The 18,865-nt window shown below is 41.6% G+C and overlaps 1 pseudogene; it reads left to right on the top strand.

Moving 5' to 3' along the window:
- The first annotated feature begins 6,287 nt into the window (after positions 1-6,287).
- On the top strand, positions 6,288-15,637 carry LOC147459079 (uncharacterized; annotated as a pseudogene).
- The last annotated feature ends 3,228 nt before the right edge of the window (positions 15,638-18,865 follow it).

Below are 18,865 nucleotides of genomic sequence, written 5' to 3'. Positions count from 1 at the left end.
ATGAGTATAGCCGAGACCTACAAGAATCTTTCCAAAAGATTAAGGATGCTATCTCTATCTCACAGCAAAGGCAAAAGGCTGCTGCTGACAAGCACAGAAGAGCCCAAGCCTTTAAAGAAAACGATTGGGTCTTGTTAAAGTTTCCCAAGGCTCCATTAAGGCACACGACGGGCAAGAATCCTACGGGCCACCAAAAGTACTATGCTAAACTAGCAAAAAGGTATTATGGTCCCTTCCAGATTCTTAGGCCAATCAATGAGATGGACTATCAACTTAAGTTGCCCAATCATTGGCTCATACACAATGCTTTTCATGTGAGCCTATTAAAGCCTTACAAAGGAGAGCCACCTCAAGAACCAACTATTGAAGACCCACCGGAGATCGAGGACCACGAGGAGGTGCTGCAGCCCGAGTCCATTCTCCGACATGAAGACAAGGTATTAAGAGGCGGTAAGACTATCCGACGATATCTTATTAAGTTTAAGAATTATCCTTTTGAAGATGCTAGATGGATGCAAGGCATACAATTAAAGGATAACCTAAACCTTGTCAATGCTTACAATGCTTCCCAAGAGTAAGCAAATGTACAAAATGTTAAAAATGAACAAAATTTTTGTCTTATAAGACTCTCTTTCTCTTTTTCTGTGCACAAAAATGAAGTAGTATGCATGCTTAGATCAAGTTTGTGGAGACGACGTCTCCCAAACACCAAGTAGAGCTTGTCACTCTACTATGGAAGATTGATAGGACTAATGTGCAGACATGCTTGCGGCAGCCTCAGGCTCTCAAGCGCCAAATGGACTAGTCATCCATTATGGAATGATGTCATAGGGTAACATAGGGATCCTCTACCCGCTAAGAAAAGGACTCATGCATATGCTTTATCTTCTCTACACCATAGTCGAGGACGACTATGATTTCAAGAGAGAGGTAATGTCATAATAATCAATATCTAATTCTCCTAAATGATTTTCTCATATTAAACTGATCATTTAATGTGGGGAAGTGCCAAGGGAGAAAAAGCTAGAATATTGGTTAAGCTAGCAGACTGGCCACAGTAGGGATCCAAAGGAGGGAAAATAGGGATCCAAAGGGGGGCCATCTGCAAAAGAGCCATGTGAAACAATGGGCCAAAAAGACCCTAAGGTTCAGCCCATTAAGACTTCCAAAATGCTAAGGTTCCAAAATTCAAAGGTTGTGTCCAAAGGTCAACCCTAGGGAAAATTGGATGCTTAGTGTGTGCCCTAAAAGTCTTTTCACATCCCTACATGGGAGGGGGCGAGCCCCAAAGGTAGGGGATGAGAGAGAAAGCCACACACACACACACAGCTCCCTTTACACAAAGGGAATGAGGGACACATGTCAACTCCCTAGGCCAGATGCCCACAAGGTGTGCCCAATTCCTATTGGAAGACCCTTGAAGTGGACCAATGAGAATTAAGCTAGAGTAAATGTAGTTTAATTAATTTAAAAACATTTAATAAAAGAAACCAATGAGAATTAAGTCTCCTAGAAGACTATTGGGCAGTCTCCCAAAGGGTCCAATGAGCATTCAGAAGCCTCATGGCTTGCCTGATTTCTATTGGCCAGGAGACAAAGGGGTCCAATGAGAGTTTTGTTTAATTATTTAATTACCTAAAGTTCTCACAAAAGGGGAAAGGGGGACACATGTCAGAAGGCTATCACTTATGCTGCTTAATTCCTATTGGTTTGACCTGGGGAGGTCCAATGAGGCAAAAGCCAGACCTAATTAGCAGCTAGGGCTCGCCCAAGAGAGAGGGAGGGCTGATTTTTGCTTGGCATTGACACACACACACTCACACTTGACCATGTGTGAAGGAAGAATACTCTATCTCCTCCCAAGCTTTAATGGAGAGCTCATCACCTACTCCAAGCTTGTGAGATAGAAGCCTACATCAACACTCTCTTGGCATGTGGATGCAAATCCAGCCAAGAGCCAAGCTTCAATGCATGCTCATCTTCTCTACCAAGCTAATTACTAAGCTAAGCTATGCTAATATGAGTGATAATGTGAGGAGATGTACATCTTTCTCGTAAGATACTCCTTCTTCCTCTCAATCTACTCTCATACCCTGCTAGCTCTCACCATCTTCGAAGGTGTGTGAGGTCTTGGGTCTGAGAACGGGGATAATTCAAGTTGTGTTTGATTTAGTGTTTTGCTTAGTGTATGAAGCTTCCATCTTCATTGCACTAGCTAGTCTTGAAGGAACACAAAGAATTGTATTGTACAATGTCTCTCTTGATGGGAGAAACTATAATACAAAGCCTTTTGGAGGGGGGACCGGCTCCATGCAAATCCGGTCCTCAACTGTTGTCAATAGCTTAATTTCTCTCTCTTTTGAAAGTATTGTCGATGCTATCTAATTAGGTGTTATGCTTTTTGTTGCTCTCTCCACCCAAGCACTCTTGTAATTCTCATTAGGAAGCTATTCTAATGAAATGCCCACTATGTTCATGCTGATTTCCGCTACACAAAAGTTATTAGGCCATTAAATGTTACATCCAATCCCCGCACACCTCGGTCTAGAGGTGCACGGAGATCAGAACCACCGGGTTATAATCTCATCTTTATTGTTCAATGCCTATATTTGTGGGTACAAGAAATCTACATACCCACGTCTACATGATAGTGCATGTAGACGTGATAGTGCATGTAGTGGAAAAAACCCACTACATGATAGTGTATGTAGTGGAAAAAACCCCTTTGCCTCTTCACTAGCTGTAGCATTTCACATCATCTTAACATCTTTTAAAAGTAGATCTTTGTCTGTAGCATGCAGGTACGCCATTCTTGCAATGTAGCTGATGCCTGCTCGAAGCACTTAATTCTTACTCTAGATTTGACGGGCTGTGGTGTGTGTGTGTGAGAGAGAGAGAGAGACCCTTGGAATCGTCATCTTGCATCACTAATTTTTGTCTAGGCTAAATTTGCTCTTCCATTGGCTGATCATGATGGCTTATTGTATGGTAGCAACAGTCAAATATGCAGGTGGAATTGCTGGTCCGCATGGACTGTCGAGGCTGTGAGCGCAATAAATTTTCTCATGTAGGAAAATGGAGTCTTTTTAAGTGTTTTTCATATGAGCAAGTGTTTTTCATACGATGCTTACCATCATGAGCGCACCTTCATTGACATGCACTAAAATCTAACCTAAATCTAAAAAAAGCTAGTTCATCGAACATAAATCTAGATCTAATTTAATCTTAAACTCAAAATAAACCTAAATCTAATTTAATATAACGTAAATCTAAATCTAACGTAAATAAACCTAAATATAATCAAACATAAATCTAACTAAAAATAAACCTAAATCTAATCTAATCTAATCTAACTTAAATAAACCTAAATCTAATCTAACGTAAGTCTACATCTAACCTAATCTTTAGCGTCTTTTGGGATAATTTCCTACGACGTTAAAACTCTCTTCTTCTCGTGTGTGTGTGTGGGTGTCTGTGTGCCAATAAAGAGAGAAAAATGGTATAACCTTTCTATCACCTAAGTGTGGTAGATTGGTTATGCCATTTCCCTCTTGAATAATAGGTCTTGAGTTCAACTCCTCGTCGGCTAGATCTTTAAGGTCTCTTGAATTAGTTTCCTACGACGTTAAATTAAACTCTCTTCTTCTCGAGTGTGTGTGTGTGGGTGTGTGTGCACACCAATAAAAGGAGGAAAATGGTATAACTTTTCTATCACCCAAATGTGATAGATTGGTTATGCCATTTCCCTCATGAATAACAGGTCTTGAGTTCAACTCCTCGTCGCGACTAGATCTTTAGGTCTTGGGATAGTTTCTTCTCGCGACTACGTTAACTCTCTCTCTCTCTCTGTCTCTCTCTCTCTGTCTCTTCTTCTCGTTATATCTCTCTCTCTCTTCTCTCTTCTCTCTCTCTTCTCTCTCTCTCTCTCTCTCTCTCTCTCTCTCTCTCTTCTCTTTCTCTCTATCTTCTCTCTCTCTCTCTCTCTCTCTGTGTTCTCCTCTCTCGTTTTGTTTTTGTTATGCATGTGTCTCTCTCTTTCTGTTTATGCATTCTCTCTCTCTCTCTCCATCTCACACACACACACACACACACACACACACACACACACACACACACACACACACACACACACACACACACACAAACACAATGTGTGTGTGTGTGAGAGAGAGAGAGGGAGAGAGAAAGAGGGGAAGGGAACATGAGAGTGAGGAGAGGGAAGGAGCATACCTTGCTCTCCTTCCTCTCCTCGCGCGCGCGTGTGTGTGTGTGTGGAGAAGAGAGAGAGAGAGAGAGAGAGAGAGAGAGAGAGAGAGAGAGAGAGAGAGCGCCGAAAACTCAGATCTGCGATCTGAGTTTTTGGACGCTCTCGGTTATTTTTTTACCCTTGTCGGCGTCGCTATGGGCGTCGCTAAGTTACTTATAACTTAGCGACACCCATAGTGACGCCTATAGCAATGCCGTGGGTTTTCACATTTGAGCGTCGCACTGCGAGCGTCGCTAATATTAAGTACCTCTTGTAGTGTAGAAGAGGCAAGGAATGCAAAGGTTGGTGCTTGATTATGAGGGAGGGAGATTCGAGTATTAATGCACTCAGTCTCTCTAGTAGCTCACATCTCGTTAGTGCAAATACATACAAATGTAGGCTCAGTGTTCTCACTCACATCACTTTTCAATTGTGGCAAAAATTACCTAGGCGTTAATAAGAAGTACTTACAAGTTGAGAAGGTGGAGGTTGAGAGGGTTGATGATCAACAAGGTGCCATCAGAACATGTGAGAAATTCTGAGCAATCAAAAAGGCGCTTCATGTCCATGTCCATGCCAAAAGGATTTTCATAGCCAAAGAAGCCACCCCTACCAAATAAAACCGTTGCCCATGCCCATGCCCATAACCATGGGCTTGGTAAACAATGGATCATAAAAAGGGTCACTACTAAAGAAATCATCACAAAAATTGGAGCTTCCCAGCATCAATCCTCTTCCAAAGAGAGAATCTGCACCAAAACTTGATTTCTACCATCTCGTTCTTTGATTCCTATCACCATAGCTAGGGTTCATTGTCTCCATGCATAAAGGAAGATTTGACCTCTATTCTACTACACAAATGATGCATGATCAACCAAATACTGTGCTAATCAACACTTGCATGCAAAATAGTCACCTCTGATATGCGTATTTTTCAATTGTGTCATGATGACTTCTGATTATGCTATGTATCTTCCTTCCATAGGGCACACATGGAAACATTAGTTTTTCATCTGGAATGACTCATAATTTTTTTATAAAATCTCTAGTATGTGACATGTGCTTTGCTAAATCCAAGATGAAGGAAGATGTAAGGCCAAGGGCAAACCCAAGAGGGTCACGCACCCAAACGAAGGGCTATAGAAGAGGGTGTTAGGGAAAAGAATCCAAAAAGCAGTTGCCTGGGTTCTCACACTGGTATTAGAGCTTTAAGCTTTTTGGGAAAAAACAAAGGGAGCGTGGTTGCATGACTTTGCATGAGCATGCAAAGCCATGGAAGAAGGAGAAGAAGAGGAGACAAGAAGAGTTGGCCGAGCATGGTGTGGGAGAGAGGGCTAACACACACAGAGAGAGGTAGGTTGACCCGCACCAAACCAAGTGCAAAATCCCTCTACAAGCTTCGTGCTGATATGATGAAAACTTCTCGACTTTGTGGTGTGGCCAGTAGAGCTTCACCCTGTGAGTTCTCTCTCTCTCCTACTCTCTTGTGTTGCCTGCATGTTACCATAGATTTTGGGAAGCTTTTCTTTCAAACCAAGGCACCCAATTTTGGGCACCTTGGCCACCCTAAAAAATCAGTTAAGGGTGCATACCCACCCCTGACACACACCCTGCAGCCACAAAGCTAACAAAGCTTGGCAGAGTGCATAGCTTTGGATGCAAAAACTCAACAAAGTACATAATTTTAACGGATCCAATAGTCATAAAAGTTCTTCACATTTGCGTGTGTTCAAGGAAGTTTCCAAAAGCCAAAATCGGCCTAGTGACACACCCAAGGATTTGACAACATGGAGAATTTGATGAGTTTTCAAAGCAATTTGGCAAAGCATCAAGGTGTTTTTGACGAAGGCTATGGCCTTGTTTTTTTGCATAGCATCAAGGTGTTTTGATGAAGGCTATGGACTTGTTTTCAACATCGACACCAAATTGGTGGTTTTGAGATCGGCACAGCCAAGTAATCGACTAGTAGTGGGTGTTCTTTGGTTTTTATTCACCTAATTCTAAGCTAAGTTACTACCTTTCTAGCATAGCACATACCTCCATGGATTCATACATTAACATGAATCATACGCTTGATTTTGAGCATCCTGCACCAAATCCACCTGATGTTGATCCGCAGTCGGATACTCTCATGGAAGGTACCTGCATGGTACCAGGGCCGGATGATGCTATGAGCTGCTTGACATACAAGAGTTTCGTGCACTTCCAACACCCATGTCTATATTAGAGAATAATTTTGCATGTTTGAATGAAAATGTCACTAAATTATAAGACTTAGGAGTGCAATAATATGCAGTAGCCCACCAAGAGCTCTATTCGCATGCATATACAGGAGCAAGGCTCCAATCAAGGGTAGGGTCCCAATCCAGATTCTTTGCACTCTCTCACTCCAAAAATGGTGGATGGTTTGTTGAAAAATAAAAAACCACCAATTTTTAGGGGAAAGGAGTCAGAAAAAAAAAAGATACAGTGAATATATTTCTTAGTAAATGGGATGGGATACACGATCTGAGATGCACCCCGGATGCAGTCAAGGCACTGCAAACAAGTCTGATGCTAGAAGGCAAGGCCTACAAATGGTGGATTGGCTCTCAAGGAGAAGGGCATCATACCACAAACTTGGGAAGCATTTGAGGCCGTATTTAGAAAAGAATTTCTGCCCACAAATGAAGCGGACAAAAGCTGGTCTGCTTGGGATAAATGTTCTATGCGTCAGCATAAACCAATGTTGGAGTATATATCGCACTACCATGATGCCATTCTCAAGCTTGAGGGGTTATATACCTTTCAACAAGTGCGTGGGTTTATTTGTGGTCTGACACCAAGGATTAAGAAGCATGTCAAGACTCCAAGATCCCAAGATGCTTGAGGAGACTATAGTGCAACACGACGATCCCGATAAGAAAACACTGCATAATAATCATCTGCTTGCCACAACACATGCAAATACACACACATAACATGGGCACAATAAAAGAAAGCTTATAGTAGATACGTTGGAGGCATTCAGAAAACCCAAGGGGTCTAGGGGTCCTCACATGCTAAAAAATGGAAAACTATGTTTCACATGTTTAAGGAGTGGGCACGACATTGTCCCAAGGGAAAATCTGCCAACCAAGGAAAAGAGAGAGCAGTGCACATGGTGCAGTTGTTGCCTCTTGAGTCCTCTTCTTATGTCTCCAATGTGGAAGTAGTAGACACCAAAGTGGTGCATTAACACTATATCACGGCCTCCATGTGGCAACCGATCATCAGTTCACATGAAGTTGGTGCATATGCATTGGTCCATCCAAGGGAACAAGGTGTAGATCTTGGTGTAAAATGGTATTTCACATAACCTCATCAACTATAAGTTAGTGAAACAGCTCAAGTTGCCCCAGGATCCGAGTTCCCACTGTTACAAGGCAGCGATGATGCACGACCATGTTGCCGAGGTGTGAGACACTCAAGTGAAAGATGTGCCACTGGAAATTTAGGGGTATTGCATGTCCTTGAATTTCCAAGTTATGAATATGGAGCAGGCAAATGTGGTACTGGGTCAAGAGTGGTTACATAGTTTAGGACCATCACTTAAGCGTAGCTGTGAGCACAACAATATGATGTTCAAATCCAATGGCATACACGTTCTGCTATTGGGAGAGAAATATGTGCCTTCCTTGCCACTCATTTATATAGTAGAGTTTATGAAGCTCACTTCTCATAATGAAATAGAAGACGTTTTTTTGTGTTCCTCCATGTGTCATGTTTTTCTAAATGCTGATAATCCATATGTGGCTACTTCACTCTCTCCTAAATAAGAAAATGTGGCTAATAAGTTAAAAGAATTATTAATGGAACATAAAGACGTATTTCCAGATGATTTGTCACTAGGGCTATCATTAACATGGGCTGTGCAACCTGGCATAGACGTGGTTGTAGGCAATAAACTAGTAAGTAAACCACCCTATAGAATGGGTCATTTTGAGGCTGTTGAGGTGGAACGTCAGCTTGTTGACTATCTAATAGAGGTTTTATACAACCCAGTTTTTCACCATGGGCTTCTCACATCTTATTGGTGAAGAAAAAAGATGGTAGCATGCACATGTGTATAGACTTTCAAGGATTGAATGCGGTTACTATTAAGAATGAGTATCCATTTCCAAGAGTGGTTGAGCTATTTGATAAGCTCACCCATGCTCACATCTTTACCAACATAGATTTACAGTCAGAGTATTATCAAGTATACATAAGTCTTGTAGATAAACCCAAGACTACATTCCCGTCCTTGAGAGCATCAAAACTTTTTTGTTGAGATGTACCCCACTGAAAAGTTTTGCGTTTGGCATTTAGTTGGTATGTCATCAAAACCACATTATGAGCATAGTTTTTAACAAACCGTTGATAAAAACTTGCAAATCCCAAGAACATCTGAATCTCTTTTAGATTTTTGGGAGACGGCCACACCTAATGGCATCCACTTTGGATTGATTCATGTGTAAACCATCAACTGAAATAACATGCCCTAAATTGTGATCTTATCCTTGAGAAAATCACACTTCGATTCTTTGGTGTATAACTTATATTCTTGTAACAATTCAAACACCTGCTTCAGATGTTGTAAATGCTCTTCTTTAGACACACTATACACGATAATGTAGTCAAGAAAAACAATTACAAACTTGCCCAAATATGGTCTCAAGACATTGTCTATAAGTGTTATGAAAGTAGCTAGGGCATTGGTCAACCCGAAGGGAATACAACTCCTATTTTAGCTATTGTAGATTCTTTGAAGCCATTTGTTTTAGAAATGGATGCTAGTAATTGTGCTATTGGACTAGTCCTTCTAGAGAAGGGAAGGCCAATTGCATCCAAAAGCAAGAAGCTTGATTCAGCCCAACAAAATTCTTCTGCTTATGAGAGAAAACTTTATGCAATGGTATCAACTTTGAAGACATGGAAAAATTATTTTTATTGGAGATAGTTTGAGATCGTGTTTGACCATGAAAGCATAAAATGGTTTACAAAACAATTCAATTTGAAGGCTCAAAAGGACAGGTGGGTTGAGAGTATGATACAAAGCTCCAGCATCGTATAGGTCAAATATAGTGTGGTAGTGGATGATCTTAGTCAAAGGCATGAGATCAACTCTCTTCTCTTTACTGAGACACAAAGCGAGTTTCTGAAATCTCTTAAGGGAAAATGTGAGCACGATGAAGAATACTTGAAAGTGTGGATCTATGTGCACATGAGGGATCCTTCTCACTCCAATGCTGATAGTGCCTCTTTAACCTCCACACTTGATTCTTCTCTTTTGAGTGATGAGCTGCAGAGATGAAAGGATTTTCTCATAGATGATGGGTACTTACTCCACAAGGGGAGAGTGTGTGTACCAATAGACATGGACATTTGGCACCAAAAACTTTATGAATGTCACAATAGTCCAAGTGCAGGGCACCCGAGCATTAAGAAGACTTACACCTCGGGGGGTGCACTATTGAGAACCCCCTATATAATGTGAGTTCGAAGGGTATTAAAAAAAACCCTTTTAAACATGTCTCAATGAATAAAAAGAGTCCTAATTTTAGGAAACTTTTTCAAATGGAATATAAACCCCCTTTTGTCAATGTATCACTGTTAATTCACCTAAAACTTTTTTTTTAAAAAAATCCCTCTTACTGAACTCACGCTATACATTAACATGTTTACATAGTGCACCCTGTGAGACTTACACTCTCATACAATGATAGTTCTATCGGGAAAGTTTATATGGCTATGTTCAAGACTACGTCTTACATTGCTAGAAATGTCAAGTTAATAAAGCAGAGCCTCTGAAGGTAGGAGGTCTCTTGTTCCTAATAATAAATGGGAAAGTATCTCTATGGATTTCATTGTGGATTCACCAACCACTATACGAGGTCATGATTCGGTATGGGTGGTAGTAGACCGGTTGACTAAACTTTGCAAGTTTATTCCAACCAAGTCAATCTTTAAGACTCTAGAGTCAAACACGTTATTTGCGGATAATATATACCGCTTGTATAGATTTTCAAGTAACATCCTGAGTGATCGTGATCCCAAGTTTAACAGCTACTTTTGGAGAGATGTATTTAAACAATTTGGTACAAAACTCAACCTAGGTACAACATATCATCCTAAAACGGATGGTTGGATTGAAAGGGTCGATCAAAAGTGCTTAGCGGATATGCTACAAGCATACGTTAGCAAGAATCAATCAAATTAAGAAGATTATATCCCTAATCTTGAATTTGCTTACAATAGTGCTAATCATGTAGCTAACGGTTTTAGTCCTTTCATGCACATGTATGGTTTTCAACCTAGGTCACGATTATGGTGGGGTTGACAATGGAAAAGCTCCAACAGGTCAAGGATTTTCTCAAAGATCATATAGAAATGTTGAGACTGGCTTGTCAAAATGTTCGGACAAGCACAAGATTGGTATAAGAAGTATGCTAATGAAAAACGTTAGCAAGTTACCTTCACAGAGGGGGAAGAGGTATTTTTACGTATCCCAAAGCATTCCAAAAGTTTGAAGACTGGGCCAACTCCTAAATTATCTCCGAGCTATCATGGTCCTTTCAAGATACTCAAGCGAGTTGGTGCAAGGGCTTACAAACCCTCATACGTGCATACTCTCATATTCATCTGGTATTTTATGTGAGTTGTTTATGTAAGTGCTTACATAAGTACGGCAATGTCATCGACCAAAAAATTGTGGTTGATTTCATTGAGCCTCCATCCCAATTGCATGAGCCTGAACACGTCTTAGACTATCATGATTTACGTACTCGTCATCATCTGCGGCAACAAGTTTTAGTCAAGTGGAAAGACAGACCGGAAGAAGGTTCCACTTGGGAAAACATTAATGTTCTTAAGAAGAAGTTTTCCACTTTTGTTTCTGAGGACAAAAGCACTTCTCCAAGGGGGAGTGATGTAAGGCCAAGGAAAAACCCAGGGGGGTCACCGACCCAAGCCAAGGGCTGATTGCTAGATGTGGATAGAGGATTCTAGATCATTAGGAGAAATATGGACCTTGCATAGGCCTTGTAAGGAATTTTATTTTTAGGGATTAAGGCTAATGTTGTGTAGGGCATTGAAGAAGGTAGTTTGAGTAAGCTTTTCTAGCCTTTGTTTTAAACAAATGTAGGATGTGGATGTAAGGGGTTACTTTCTCTCTCTAGCTTTTTTAAAGTGAAGAAAGTATAGGGGTGTGACCATATTACGTGGGTCACTAAGAGTCAAAATTTGACTTTAAAAAAAAAACTCATTTTCACTTATTTTTTACTTAAAACTCCCTCCCAGCATATATATATATATATATATATCCAAAAAGAGCACATGGGACCCATTTTTTAACCCACAAGCCTAGAAAGTTCAATTTTCAAAAATCTTTTCTCCCAAAAAGTAAAAAATACTTTGTTCTCTCCTCCTCCTCCCTCCCTCTCCTCTCCCTCCTTGCCCCTACCTTCCTCCTCCTCCCCAATCTCTCCCTCCCCCCCCCTCCCTCCTTTTCTCTTCCCATCTTCCTCACTCCCCCCCTCCCCCTCTATCTTTTCATCCTTTGCTTCCTCACGCAACAGCTGCAATGGTGCTCACGGACATCACAAATCGTTTGCTTCCACCACCACGTACTCCGCACACCAAAAACATACATATTCACTTACCCACGACATTTGCATCGAAGACCGTATGTGAGGGTGATCAAAGGTCATCACAAGAACGTCGCGTCACTGGTGAGACCAATGTTGACATTTGGGTGGACGGCCATTTGTACCCTTACGATCCTATAAGCCGCTTCCATCCATCCTTTAATAGTCTTTTGACATTTCTTCAATTTCTTGGGAGGGGAGAAGCAGGCTTGTGTATGGGTGCAGGTGCTTCTTTGCATATGTGGATGCACAAATGTCAAGCTCTTCACCTCAAGACGGTGGCATTACAAGAGAATGTTGCCTCTTCGGAGAGGGTGGTTGAAACTCTTCAACAAAAAATGCAAGAAAAGAAATCCCACATTATGAAGCTTGCCAACACCATCACAGACTTGTAAGAAACACCCCTTGGTGCAAGGGAACACAAATGCGCGTATTCATCCATTGAAACTCTTGCACATTTGGGTGGAGTACACAAACAACGAGTGACAGCCAGAAGGTGATTTTGTCTTTACTTGCATGATGCATTCTTACTTCACACTATTTTCTAATGTTTATTTTTATTGGTTGCTAGAAACTTCATCCAAGAGGCATGCGGTGGAACAAGCCAAGATGATCGAGCTAACCTTCTCACATTGTCTCAATACCCAGGATGTGATTTCTATCTTACAATCACCTAGAGGTAAGCATATTAAGGATGCAGTCACCAAGGACCTTATGCATAAATTGAAAAATGTGGTTAGTGATGCTGACGTGCAACAAGCTTATGATGAGGCTAGAATCAGTACCAAATCCTATCATGCTATTTTTCAACTCCTAAAGGATTCCCTCAAAGATCATGGCATTGTGGAAAACCCATTTCCCGTTCCGCACAAGGTCAACCTCGCAAAGAAGGCCACAAACGAAGATGTGTTCTCCCCCATTAGAACATACCTACACATTGAGGACACAATGCCAACTTCCCTTTATGCTTCGTGCACAACAAAGGCAAGGGAAAAAGGTTAGAAACAATCTCATAAGACTTTCCGGAGAAGGGCTTTCCTTACACAATGTGGAACAATATTTTTGTGGACCTTAGAAGACTTCAACAAGCGATGCTTAGATTTTACGAGTTACCTGAAGAAGGTGACACACTATACTTTTTTCTTTTGGTTTTGTTCTTATCATAGACTTTGAAGTATAAGGTCTTGGCATCTCCCACCCCATCTTTTAGCGTGAAATCAGAGAAAGACATTTGGTGGTTGGGTTCTATTGAGGTGCCCAAACAGACCAATGGAGTAATTTCTTGGATTTTTGAGAGAACTCCATGGATCACAACAGTAATACACCTCCCAAATTGCAGGTCAGAAGTTGGAGGTTGAGGGTTTTGGTAGCTATGATGTGGAGTGGCACTTAGGTGGGGACTTGAAGACCATAAAGTGTTTGCTTGGCTGCAAACAAGGGGCTTCTTTGCTCATGCCTTGTCCATTTTTCACTCGAGGATACAAACCTAACGGACAAAAATCACACAAGAGCACTACAAACGTCGGTTCCATGCTTCCATGGCAAGGGCATGGAGAACAAGGGTTGGATTGTCGTGATGTCGGAGATGAAGGTAGAGAATGGGAAGTGTCTATTCTGATGTGTCCCATGCTCAATGCCCCAGACCGTGATCAAAAGGACCACGCTTGGTATCCAATCTTTCCATTTCCTCTATCAAATGTACATTTTTGTACATTACACGCATTCATGCGCATTTTTGATAAGCTATTGAAGATCCACATTGACTATGCTCCACATTGACTATGATTTCACAATGAAACCATTGGAAAAGTCCCAGGAAGCGATCGAAAGAGTGGTGGTACTCTTGAAATTACATTGGCTGTCACGATGGAAATGTGTCTATCATTGTTGCAAAGAACACAAGGGAGGCCCATGAAATTGCTCAACAAGTGTCAATGAGTGGACAAAAGCCAGACAATTTTTGAAGAAAGTTTCCCAAGGAAAGCCAGGTCGATATGTTGCTCAAAACATCTTCAACCAGCAGGCAGGTAACCTTTGGGAGCTTTGGAAGGAGTTATGCAAAGCTACTACTGACAATGATTCAAATGGCGAGCTTGCAAACAAGCGCAAGCAAGTTTGGGCACATTTTGATAAAATGGTCAAGCTTATGGGCCTTAACAACACAATAGAAGAACAACTCCAATCATTTCAAGAAGCTTTGGTGGATTTTACCAAGGTCTTCACCCTTTCTTGGGGTGAAAATAACATCACACATTATATGGTAATCCATGTTACGTGGTGAACTTATTACAAGGGATTGTTTCCATTAAATAATTTGGATCGTTTACTCATGTGAACATCATATCTTGTTTGCACAAATATGGATCGCTTGAAATTTTTCACACTCAAGGCATAGAGAAGTCCCATTATTGAACAAGGGGGGTGTACTTAAAAAATACTTGACATGGTGGTGGAATGGTGCAATCCAATTATTTGGAGGAGATGTTTAACTGGTTTTTTCGCACAACATTTGCTCGTAAGCTCACAATGGAGCATGCGCAACAATCCAAGATTGCTATTGAAGTGCGGAAATGGAGTCTTCAAGAGCATAGTAGCAAGTGGAAAATGTCGCAAGGCCCTGCCAAGCATGTTGCATGGAGCCAATGCAGAGTGCGACAAGGGTCAAAGTGGATTCTGTGCGAGTCACTACACGTGAACGCATAGTCCAACTCTTAACGGCATGTTGATTTAAAAGATAATAGTTTTTTTCAAAATTAGTGTGAACATGGCTCTTTTTAAATGGGCCCCTATAAATATTGCATGCTCTCATAAACCACTCATTTCTTTAACACATGTGAGCTCTTACCATAGCAAATGGCGCACACCAAAAAAACCGCAAAAGAGCATCTGCCTGCCAACAAAAACACCCTCCAAGGATGTGAGAAGCCGGCATGGCTTCAAGGCACAAGAAAACGGCCACGAACACTTGGCCGTTCCAGGCACTCTTCTAGCAGTGGGCATGGTAGTAGGGCACAAGAGTCATCGAGGGGTTGTAGAATCTTTCCGTCCTCAAGAAGAAACACCTAGACAAAGAATGAAGCAAACGCTTAGCTATGGAGTGCGAAGAGGCCCAGCAAACACCAGAGTCTGATAGGGAGGTTCCATCGTGCAAGAAATCACAAGTAGGACATCCAGGACTCGAGTGGTCCATACAGACATTGAATCAGATCCACCATGGCAGTGAGCTGATATACCGCGCACACACCGGGTGCTCGTTGTGGGGAAGACACTGCCTCGAGGCTAGGGGGCTCTCCCCAAACGACAAGATCGGGATCCAAGGGAAGTGGATAAATCATAAGAGGTTGCAGATCCATCCCATAAGCATGTAAACATGTGCAAGTCAAAGTTTTTCAACAAGCATAAACGCCGCCAGCCAGCAAATGTGCAAGTGTCCCCAAGACAACCGTAGCGGTGCCGGAAAATAGCAAGGGCATTTGTAGAAATTCGGCACTACCAGAAGAATACAGAGCTTTTAATTTGACGCGCCCCATTTGCTCGCACAGTGAAGTAAGTGCTTCAAAGTTATGGAAATCAGTATAGAATGCAAGCAATAGCGCTAGAGGCTATTCAAGAACCTACAAAAGCCCACATCATTTGGGTGTTAGAAGATACCAACCTATATTGTGCCATTCATGCAAAGCGAGTGACAATACAACCAAAAGATATGCAACTTGCACATCGATTACGACAGGACTTCAAGCATTAGCCAAAGTTACCCCTCTTTTTGTATTGCACACCCTTATCTTTGTAATGAGATGACTTTGCAATTGCAATATGATTAACAATTGTGTCTATTATCCATGTGTTTTGAGTTTATTGTTTTTGAACATGAAGAGTTAAATATAAAACAGACATTAACTTTTTGGGTATCCTATGTGGTAGACAAGCCTAGAAAGTGCAAAAAAAATGGTGGCAACAAGGGCGCGCAAATGGCCCATCCATCAGTTTTGGATGACCTATTTGCGCACCCTTGTGGCCACCATTTTTTTTGCACTTTCAAGCTTTGTTTACCCCATAGGATACCAAAAAACTTAACATATTGTACAACCAAGTGTCCATGCAACATTAAATTAGATTTTTCAAATGTCCAATGTAATTGGGCCTTTTGGTGCAGGGAAGTATTAGGTACAATTGAAGAAGGTGATAATGTGCTTGAAAATTAAAATATTGAGTTGATCTCACCTTTTCTAGTGTCCTTGAGTGCAAACATAGGTTCCATATGAAAAAAAAATGGTGGCCACAAGGGCACACAAATGGCCCATCCATCAGTTTTGGATGGGTCATTTTTGCGCCCTTGTGGCCACCATTTTTTTTGCACTTTCAAGATTTGTTTACCCCATAGGATACCAAAAAAGTTAACATATTGTGAAACCAAGTGTCCATGCAGCATTAAATTAAATGTCCAATGTAATTGGGCCTTTTGGTGCAGGGAAGTATTAAGTAGAGCTGAAGGAGGTGATAGTGTGCTTGAAAACTTAAATTCTGAGTTGATCTCATCTTTTTTAGTGTCCTTGAGTGCAAACATAGGTTCAATATGCAAAAAAAGGGTGGCCACAAGGGTGCGCAAATTGGCCAAAACTGATGGATGGGCCATTTTCATGCCCTTGTTGCCACCCTTTTTTTTTGCACTTGGTAGGCTTCTTTTCCCCTCAGGATACTTAAAAAATATAGATTAAGTGAAAGCAATTGTTTTTGCAGAATTACTTTAGAGAAACCACTTCTTTTCACTCCGATGTGTTTACTTTCCCCAAAATTAAGGTAAGTTGAAAGAAGTATCATGTGCAGCCAACTTTCTCTATGTTGCTACTTCAAGCAAAAAAGACACAGCTTATTGAAACATATCACCAATTACAACAATTTTCAAGATTGATAGATCACATTTAGAAGAATGTACAAGATAGAGAGACAATTCGAAATATTTTTTATTACTTCTAAAAAGTTGATTTTACATCATGTATTCGAGGAGTTCATAATTTTCTTGACCATTTCTTGGTGCCTCTCTTGCGCGTAAGACAACTCCTTAGTCAAGAGGGACTGCACTATGGCCTCTGGGTTAGTTGAGTTAGTGGAAGCATGTATCCCTATCTGGGCAAGCACTTTACCACGGAAGCCAGTGCCAAATGTTGTGCATACAAGGGATCTACGCACTAGGAACACAAGATGCGTAGTTTGAGCAATGGTGCTCAAACACAAAACCTTGCTCAAATATTTCAATGACCAAGTCATAAAATGGGCTTGGGGAGTAAATTCATTATGGAAAATGGCCACATCGCCAGGGAGGAGTTGTCCTAGGTAATGCGCAAGGGAAGACTAAGGTCCAAAGCCTGTCTGCTTGCCACCCATCCTTACTGCAGAATCATTAACCTCCACGATGTCCTGTCATAAACCAATCAAGGTTGAGAAAAAGACAATGAAGGATAAAATAATAATATGAAAATTAGGATAGAGTTTACATCCTGCTCCTTGTCGTCCTCCTCCCTGTTGCCCTTTCCATCCAAGTCAATGCTCGCATGCACCACAACTACGAGCTTTGGATCATCATATGGGAGATTGCGTAGTGGCATACGCATCCTAGAAGCCTCAACCTTGGCTTGCGTGGCTTGAAATTCTTCCTCCACCATGTGCAACTGCTCTACTGCCAGGGCCTCCGCACATACAACTGCAATAGTGTCAACAACAGAGTCCCCAAGTGGCAAGAGCTTGCTTTTAAGGGCATCTGGTGTATTTTCCAAGGGACATTTGGTGTTGTTGCATAGCAAGATCAAGCATTCATCCATGCGCAGGCCAAATGATTTCTCCAAATCATGCACAAACACATACTCCTCCCCATCCACTACCACTAAGGAGAAGTGGCTTATTTCCACCTCTGGGATAGTCTCATCCGTTGATGGTAGTGGAACTATAATGTCATTAGGGCCAGCCACGATGATGGATTTCTCTACCACCTCCTCGAGCCCCCTGGGGTACTCGAGCCGAAGTGTTTGTCCTTCATCTGCAAGATTCATCGGCTCAACCACCTGCTCCTTGGTGTCCTTGATGAAGGACTCAACCTCAAGGTGTGGTAGGCGTAGCTCTCCAAATTAGGTTCCTTGCTCACCAAGAAGATGAATGTTGCGAGACGAGAAAGGTACTCCACCCCCAACTTGTGCTTCTTGAGCGCTGACACCCTTGGGGCTTGCTCGTCCAAGAAATGGCCTGCGTCGGTGGCAATTTCTTGGAATCGTTGCAAACGCTTGGAGAATGGGCAATCATCTTTGTGTATGTAGCGCAAAAGATTGCAAGGCACCCAGATCCCTGCATGTGGGGAGATAGATATAAAATATTTTATGATGTGCTCCTCCATGAACGCAGAGATCTTGACAAATGCATCCATGTGAAGGGAAATTGTGGCGTCAAGGTCAGGGAGACGAGTAAAGAAGGTGTGGAGGTCCAACTTCCCTTTGTATTTGGTGTCCTCGAGGAAGAGGATGAAGCGTGACAAAGGGGTGGATGTGAGTGCAGATGTAGAGGCTGTGGAGGCATCCATGTCTAGCCTGGGGTGTAGATAGAGAGTGGAGGAGCTCAAGAGTTGCAAAAGTGAAAAGTGTGAATGAGTTATGCAGTCCCCCTTTTATAATGGTCCCTTTTTTAAAGACATTAAAAAAAAGGCACTTTCACCAAAAATGATCTCTCATCTCAATGCAGAAAATTATATTCAAAGACATGATTTGCCAAAAGCAAATCATGTTGATTACATCAGCGATTGTTTTCAAAATTGCAAGAGTTACAAAGTTATAAGAGCGATAGCATAGTTTCCATCCATGACCTAGTCCTCCTCGACCTTCAATTTGTCTTCCATTCTCTTCCCAATTTGTAGACATTCATTACAATAAGCATCCAATGATCGACAAACTATGATGTATTGAAAATGTGGTGGAAGGATTCTCACCTTGTG

The sequence above is a fragment of the Adiantum capillus-veneris genome, chromosome 4, assembly GCF_014529385.1.
Source record: "Adiantum capillus-veneris isolate H3 chromosome 4, ASM1452938v2, whole genome shotgun sequence".
NCBI classification, from domain to species: domain Eukaryota; kingdom Viridiplantae; phylum Streptophyta; class Polypodiopsida; order Polypodiales; family Pteridaceae; genus Adiantum; species Adiantum capillus-veneris.
The sequence above is the reverse complement of the archived record's forward strand: the minus strand, read 5'-3'. Positions and strand labels throughout refer to the sequence as shown.